The sequence below is a fragment of the Pseudorca crassidens genome, chromosome 5, assembly GCF_039906515.1.
Source record: "Pseudorca crassidens isolate mPseCra1 chromosome 5, mPseCra1.hap1, whole genome shotgun sequence".
Taxonomy (NCBI): Eukaryota; Metazoa; Chordata; class Mammalia; order Artiodactyla; family Delphinidae; genus Pseudorca; species Pseudorca crassidens.
In genome coordinates, this window is record NC_090300.1 from 61,367,823 (window position 1) to 61,376,927 (window position 9,105).

The 9,105-nt window shown below is 38.7% G+C and overlaps 1 pseudogene; it reads right to left on the reverse strand.

The window, feature by feature from the left end:
* Window positions 1–6,383: 6,383 nt before the first annotated feature.
* Window positions 6,384–6,478, reverse strand: LOC137225680 (U6 spliceosomal RNA; annotated as a pseudogene).
* Between the last annotated feature and the right edge of the window lie 2,627 nt (window positions 6,479–9,105).

Sequence of the window (9,105 nt, forward strand, 5' to 3'; positions counted from 1 at the left end):
CCTTTACAGACAAGCAAAAGCTTAGAGAGTTCAGCACCACCAAACCAGCTTTACAACAAATGCTAAAGGAACTTCTCTAGACAAGAAACACAACAGAAGGAAAAGACCTATAATAATGAACCCAAAACAATTTAGAAAATGGGAATAGGAACATACATATCGATAATTACCTTAAATGTAAATGGACTAAATGCTCCCACCAAAAGACACAGATTGGCTGAATGGATACAAAAACAAGACCCTTATATATGCTGTCTACAAGAGACCCACTTCAGACCTAGAGACACATACAGACTGAAAGTAAGGGGACGGAAAAAGATATTCCATGCAAATGGAAACCAAAAGAAAGCTGGAGTAGCAATTCTCATATCAGACAAAATAGACTTTAAAATAAGGATTATTAAAAGAGACAAAGAAGGACACTACATAATGATCAAGGGATCGATCCAAGAAGAAGATATAACAATTGTAAATATTTATGCACCCAACATAGGAGCACCTCAATACATAAGGCAAATACTACCAGCCATAAAAGGGGAAATTGACAGTAACACATTCATAGTAGGGGACTTAAACACCCCACTTTCACCCATGGACAGATCATCCAAAATGAAAATAAATAAAGAAACACAAGCTTTAAATGATACATTAAACAAGATGGACTTAATTGATATTTATAGGACACTCCATCCAAAAACAACAGAATACACATTTCTCTCAAGTGCTCATGGAACATTCTCAAGGATAGATCATATCTTGGGTCACAAATCAAGCCTCGGTAAATTTAAGAAAATTGAAATTGTATCAAGTATCTTTTCTGACCACAACGCCATGAGACTAGATATCAATTACAGGAAAAGATCTGTAAAAAATACAAACACATGGAGACTAAACAATACACTACTTAATAATGAAGTGATCACTGAAGAACTCAAAGAGGAAATCAAAAAATACCTAGAAACAAATGACAATGGAGACACAACGACCCAAAACCTATGGGATGCAGCAAAAGCAGTTCTAAGGGGGAAGTTTATAGCAATACAAGCCCACCTTAAGAAGCAGGAAACATCTCGAATAAACAACCTAACCTTGCACCTAAAGCAATTAGAGAAAGAAGAAAAAAATAACCCCAAAGCTAGCAGAAGGAAAGAAATCATAAAAATCAGATCAGAAATAAATGAAAAAGAAATGAAGGAAACGATAGCAAAGATCAATAAAACTAAAAGCTGGTTCTTTGAGAAGATAAACAAAATAGATAAACCACTAGCCAGACTCATCAAGAAAAAAAGGGAGAAGACTCAAATCAATAGAATTAGAAATGAAAAAGGAGAAGTAACAACTGGCACTGCAGAAATACAAAAGATCATGAGAGATTACTACAAGCAACTCTATGCCAATAAAATGGACAATCTGGAAGAAATGGAGAAATTCTTAGAAATGTACAACCTGCCAAGACTGAATCAGGAAGAAATAGAAAATATGAACAGACCAATCACAAGCACTGAAATTGAAACTGTGATGAAAAATCTTCCAACAAACAAAAGCCCAGGACCAGATGGCTTCACAGGCGAATTCTATCAAACATTTAGAGAAGAGCTAACGCCTATCCTTCTCAAACTCTTCCAAAATATAGCAGAGGGAGGAACACTCCCAAATTCCTTCTACGAGGCCACCATCACCTTGATACCAAAACCAGACAAGGATGTCACAAAGAAAGAAAACTACAGGCCAATACCACTGATGAACATAGATGCAAAGATCCTCAACAAAATACGAGCAAACAGAATCCAACAGCACATTAAAAGGATCATACACCATGATCAAGTGGGGTTTATTCCAGGAATGCAAGGATTCTTCAATATACACAAATCTATCAATGTGATAAACCATATTAACAAATTGGAGGAGAAAAACCATATGATCATCTCACTAGATGCACAGAAAGCTTTCAACAAAATTCAACACCCATTTATGATAAAAACCCTGCAGGAAGTAGGCATAGAGGGAACTTTCCTCCACATAATAAAGGCCATATATGACAAGCCCACAGCAAACATCATCCTCAATGGTGAAAAACTGAAAGCATTTCCAGTAAGATCAGGGACAAGACAAGGTTACCCACTCTCACCACTCTTATTCAACATAGTTTTGGAAGTTTTAGCCACAGCAATCAAAGAAGAAAAGGAAATAAAAGGAATCCAAATCGGAAAAGAAGAAGTAAAGCTGTCACTGTTTGCAGATGACATGATACTATACATAGAGAATCCTAAAGATGCTACGAGAAAACTACTAGAGCTAATCAATGAATTTGGTAAAGTAGCAGGATACAAAATTAATGCACAGAAATCTCTGGCATTCCTATATACTAATGATGAAAAATCTGAAAGTGAAATCAAGAAAACACTCCCATTTACTATTGCAACAAAAAGAATAAAATATCTAGGAATAAACCTAGCTAAGGAGACAAAAGACCTGTATGCAGAAAATTATAAGACACTGATGAAAGAAATTAAAGATGATACAAATAGATGGAGAGATATACCATGTTCTTGGATTGGAAGAATCCACATTGTGAAAATGACTCTACTACCCAAAGCAATCTATAGATTCAATGCAATCCCTATCAAACTACCACTGGCATTTTTCACAGAACTAGAACAAAAAATTTCGCAATTTGTATGGAAACACAAAAGACCCCGAATAGACAAAGCAATCTTGAGAACGAAAAAAGGAGCTGGAGGAATCAGGCTCCCTGACTTCAGACTATACTACAAAGCTACAGTAATCAAGACAGTATGGTACTGGCACAAAAACAGAAAGATAGATCAATGGAACAGGATAGAAAGCCCAGAGATAAACCCACGCACATATGGACACCTTATCTTTGATAAAGGTGGCAGGAATGTACAGTGGAGAAAGGACAGCCTCTTCAATAAATGGTGCTGGGAAAACTGAACAGGTACATGTAAAAGTATGAGATTAGATCACTCCCTAACATCATACACAAAAATAAGCTCAAAATGGATTAAAGACCTAAATGTAAGGCCAGAAACTATCAAACTCTTAGAGGAAAACATAGGCAGAACGCTCTATGACATAAATCACAGCAAGATCCTTTCTAAGCGACCTCCTAGAGTAATGGAAATAAAAACAAAAATAAACAAATGGGACCTAATGAAACTTCAAAGCTTTTGCACAGCAAAGGAAACCATAAACAAGGCCAAAAGACAACCCTCAGAATGGGAGAAAATATTTGCAAATGAAGCAACTGACAAAGGATTCATCTCCAAAATTTACAAGCAGCTCATGCAGCTCAATAACAAAAAAACAAACAACCCAATTCAAAAATGGGCAGAAGACCTGAATAGACATTTCTCCAAAGAAGATATACAGACTGCCAACAAACACATGAAAGAATGCTCAACATCATTAATCATTAGAGAAATGCAAATCAAAACTACAATGAGATATCATCTCACACCAGTCAGAATGGCCATCATCAAAAAATCTAGAAACAGTAAATGCTGGAGAGGGTGTGGAGAAAAGGGAACACTCTTGCACTGCTGGTGGGAATGTGAATTGATTCAGCCACTATGGAGAACAGTATGGAGGTTCCTTAAAAAACTACAAATAGAACTACCATATGACCCAGCAATCCCACTACTGGGCATATACCCTGAGAAAGCCAAAATTCAAAAAGTGTCATGTACCAAAATGTTCATTGCAGCTCTATTTACAATAGCCCAGAGATGGAAAGAACCTAAGTGCCCATCATCGGATGAATGGATAAAGAAGATGTGGCACATATATACAATGGAATATTACGCAGCCTTAAAAAGAAACGAAATTGAGCTATTTGTAATGAGATGGATAGACCTAGAGTCTGTCATACAGAGTGAAGTAAGTCAGAAAGAAAAAGATAAATACCGTATGCTAACACATATATATGGAATTTAAGGAAAAAAAATGTCATGAAGAACCTAGGCGTAAGACAGGAATAAAGACGCAGACCTACTGGAGAATGGGCTTGAGGATATGAGGAGGTGGAAGGGTGAGCTGTGACAGGGCGAGAGAGAGTCATGCACATATATACACTAACAAACGTAGTAAGGTAGATAGCTAGTGGGAAGCAGCCGCATGGCACAGGGATATTGGCTCAGTGCCCTGTGACAGCCTGGAGGGGTGGGATAGGGAGGGTGGGAGGGAGGGAGACGCAAGAGGGAAGACATATGGGAACATATGTATATGTATAACTGATTCACTTTGTTATAAAGCAGAAACTAACACACCATTGTAAAGCAATTATGCCCCAATAAAGATGTTAAAAAAAAAATAAAATGAATTAAGTGTTTGAATAAATTTTTAAATACTGAAAATTAAATAGAAGGGAGCCCATCTAGGACTTCCTAAGAAGTCAATAAAGACAACCTATAGAATGGGAGAATATATTTGCAAATGATGCGACCAACAAGGGATTAACTTCCAAAACATACAAACCACATACAGCTCAATAATAAAAAGACAAACAACCCAACCAATAAATGGACAATAAAGCAAATAAATGTAATCAAGTGATCTAAAGCATTGTAATGAAAAAAATAAATAAAAAGAACCCATGATATAATCCACTCAGAAACAAATGGGCAAAAGAGATGAATAAGCACTTCACAAAAGGACAAATCCATTTGGATAATCATCATAAGGAAAGGTGCTTAACTTCATTAATCATCAGGAAAGTGAGAATTTAAATCACAAAGCCATTACCACTACACATCTACCAAAAAAGCTAAAAATAAAACAAATAGATAACAATTCCAAATGTTGGTGAAGATGTAGAGCAACTGGAACTCTCATACATTGCTGGAATACACTGGGAAAATGCTTGACAGTATCTACTAAAGCTAAGCATATACACATCCTTGGTCCAGGTATGCCATTCCTTGGTAGACTAAAGCTAAGCGTATACACATTCTTGATCCAGGTATTCCATTCCTTGGTAGAAACTCTATAGAAATGTATAAGAGACATATACAGGAGACATATATGTCTCCTGAGACACATATAGGAATGTTTACAATGGCACTGTCATAATATCCCCAAATTGGAAACTACCCAACAATCTAAGAGTAGACTGGATAAATAAATAGTTGTATATGTATACAATAAATACTGTTTAGCAGTGAGGATGAACAAATCATAACTGTATACAACAACATGGATACATCTAATGGACAGTAAAAGAAACTAGACCCAAAAGAGTGCAAACGTTATGATTTTACTGATAAAAGTATCCAAAACAGACAAACTTAGCCTATGGTGTCAGAAGTCAGGAGAGTGGTTACTCTTAGAGTCTTAACAACTATAAGGGGACAAAAGAGGGCTTCTGGGATCTGGACAGTGCTCTGTTTTTAATCTGGGTGCTGACCACATGGGTTTGTTCACTTTATAAAATTTGTTCTGATACACACTTTTATTCTACACTTTTTGAAGATATATTTAAATTAAAAGTTTGCATCAAAATCTATATGCATATAGAAAGAGGAGCTGCCATTAGCTAGATTAAGATAACTGTCTTAGACTGAGATCGGTATCAACACCCCAGTGTGTGTTAAATTCTTCTGTTAGATGCAATTGATTTCTACATTTGTGACTATCAAACTACTGAACAAATATTACTGAAATGCCTAATTGCTATGTTAGTGGTAAAAACTTAAGTCGAAGATATGATATGATCCCCAATTTCATTTTACAAAAATACTTTGTATGTACAAAGTATTTACAGTCTGTTTGGGGAGATAAGGTTAGAGACAAAATTAGCAAACAGAATTAGTTGAAGTCTATACTCCTCTTGAATCTTGGGAGTTTTCAGCTGATTGAGTTTGGGAAATTGCTCCAGCCACCAAGATATCCTTTGATGATCACATTTTCTGCTCGCAGAATATGATGTTTATTTTTAAAGTTTTTTGCATCTATGTTTACAAGGAATATTGACTTATAGTTTTCTTTTCTTATAATGTCTCTGAGTAACACTGGCCTCATAACCTAGGAAGTATTTCTCCTTCAAATATCTGGAGGAGTTTTTGTAGCATGGTACAAATATTTGATAGAATTGGTAAGTGAAGACATCTCACTTGGAATGTTCTTTGTGCATAGGTAATCTTTAATAGATAGTGGACTATTTAAGTTATCTAATTATTGTTTTTCCAGTTTTATTGAGAAATAATTGACATATATCACTGTAAAAGTTTAAGGTATACAGAATGATGGTTTGATTTATATAAATTGTGAAATGATTACCACAATGGATTCAGCTAACATTTATCTTTTCATAGAGATACAATAAAAAGAAAAGAAAGGAAAAAAAAAGGAAAACAATTCTTTTCAAAATTATGGAATACTTCATGAATTTGCATGTCATCCTTGCACAGGGGCTAATCTCTGTATCATTACAATGTTAGTACATGTGCTGCTGAAGCAAGCATGTTATTTCATTTTTGAATTAACTTTGGTAGATTGTGACTTCCTATGAATTTGTCTTCTGCTAGTAATAAATTCTCTCTGTATTCATTTGGGAAAAAATATTTATTTTGCCTTCAGTTTTGAAATATATTTTCACTAGGTACAGAATTTTAGGTTGCTATGTTTCTACTTCAACACTCCATTATCTTTTTTCTTGAATGGTTTCTGAAAAGTTTGCTATAATTCAGATTTTGTTCCACTTTTTTACTGTTTCACCTTTATTAAGCTGCCTTCAAGAATCTCTCCTTGTTTGGGTTTTCAGCAGTTTGCCTATGATATATACAAATATGTTTATATTATATTCTGTGTGGGGTTTTCTGAGCTTCATATTTCTGTTGTTCATTATTGTTAATTAATTTCATAAATTCCCACCATTATCTATTCAAATATTTGTTCTACTTCTATTTCTTTTGTCCTTCTGGGAATTCAATTATTTATATTTTTAGACCATTTGCTGTTAACCCACAGCTCTTGAATATTATGTTTGCATTTCTAACTCTTTCATTCACTTTGCATTTGACTTTGGATAATTTCTGTTGACCTACCTCCACATTTAGTCATTCTTCATCAACAGAACCCAGTCTGCTAATCGGCCGATTGAAAGAAATCTTCCTTGCACGAGGGAAGGTGGCGGAAGAGTAAGAGGTGGAGATCACCTTCCTCCCCACAGATACACCAGAAATACATCTACACGTGGAACAGCTCCTACAGAACACCTACTGAACGCTGGCAGAAGACCTCAGACCTCCCAAAAGGCAAGAAACCCCCCACGTACCTGGGTAGGACCTGCACCAGTGGGAGGGAGCTGTGAAGGAGGAAAGGTTTCCACATACCAGGAGCCCCTTTGCGGGCGGAGACTGCGGGTGGCGGAGGGGGAAAGCTTCGAAGCCGCAGAGAAGAGCACAGCAACAGGGGTGCAGAGAGCAAAGCACGGAGAGATTCCGGCACAGAGGATCAGTGCCGACAAGCACTCACCAGCCCTAGAGGCTTGTCTGCTCACCCGCCGGGGCCGACGGGGCTGGGAGCTGAGGCTTGGGCTTCGGTCGGAGCGCAGGGAGAGGACTGGGGTTGGCGGCGTGAACACAGCCTGCAGGTGGTTAGTGCGCCACGGCTAGCCGGGAGGGAGTCCGGGGAAAAGTCTGGACCTGCGGAAGAGGCAAGAGACCTTTTCTTCCCTCTTTGTTTCCTGGTGCGCGAGGAGAGGGGATTAAGAGCGCTGCTTAAAGGAGCTCCAGAGACGGGCACGAGCCGCGGCTAACAGCACGGACCCCAGAGACAGGCATGAGATGCTAAGGCTGCTGCTGCCGCCACACACACCCCTTCCAGGGAGCCTGTCCAGCCTGCCACTGCCAGGGTCCCGGGATCCAGGGACAACTTCCCCAGGAGAACGCACAGTGCGCCTTAGGCTGGTGCAACGTCCCGCTGGCCTCTGCTGCCTTAGGCTCGCCCCGCATCCGTACCCCTCCCTCCCCCCAGCCTGAGTGAGCCAGAGCCCCCGAATCAGCTGCTCCTTTAACCCCGTCCTGTCTGGGCGAAGAACAGACGCCCTCTGGCGACCTACACGCAGAGGCGGGGCCAAATCCAAAGCTGAGCCCCGGGAGCTGTGAGAACAAAGAAGAGAAAGGGAAATCTCTCCCAGCAGCCTCAGAGGCAGCGGATTAAAGCTCCACAATCAACCTGATGTACCCTGCATCTGTGGAATACATGAATAGACAAAGAATCATCCCAAATTGAAGAGGTGGACTTTGAGAGCAAGATTTCTTATTTTTTCCCCTTTTCCCCTTTTTGTGAGTGTGTATGTGTATGCTTCTGTGTGAGACTTTGTCTGTATAGCTTTGCTTCCACCATTTGTCCTAGGGTTCTATCTGTCCTTTTTTTTTTTTCTAAAAAATTATTTTTTTCTTAATAATTATTTTTTATTTTAATAACTTTATTTTATCTTACTTTATTTTATTTTATCTTTCTTTCTTTCTTTCCTTGCTTGTTTCCCTCCCTCCTTTCTTTCTTCTTTCTTTTTCTTTCTTTCTTTCTTTCTTTCTTTCTTTCTTTCTTTCTTTCTTTCTTTCTTTCTTTCTTTCTATTTTTTCTACCTTTTATTATGAGCCATGTGGATGAAAGGCTCTTGGTGCTACAGCAAGGACACAGTGCTGTGCCTCTGAGGTGGGAGAGCCAACTTCAGGATACTGGTCCACAAGAGACCTCCCAGCTCCACATAATATCAAATGGTGAAAATCTCCCAGAGATCTCCATCTCAACACCAGCACCCAGCTTCACTCAATGATCAGAAAGCTACAGTGCTGGACAACCTATGCCAAACAACTAGCAAGACAGGAACACAACCCCACCAATTAGAAGAGAGGCTACCTAAAATCATAATAAGGCCACAGACACCCCAAAACACACCACCACATGTGGACCTGCCCACCAGAAAGACAAGATCCAGCCTCATCCACCAGAACACAGGCACTAGTCCCCTCCACCAGGAAGCCTACAAAACCCACTGAACCAACCTTAGCCACTGGGGACAGACACCAAAAACAACGGGAACTATGAACCTGCAGCCTGCAAAAAGGAGACCCCAAACAC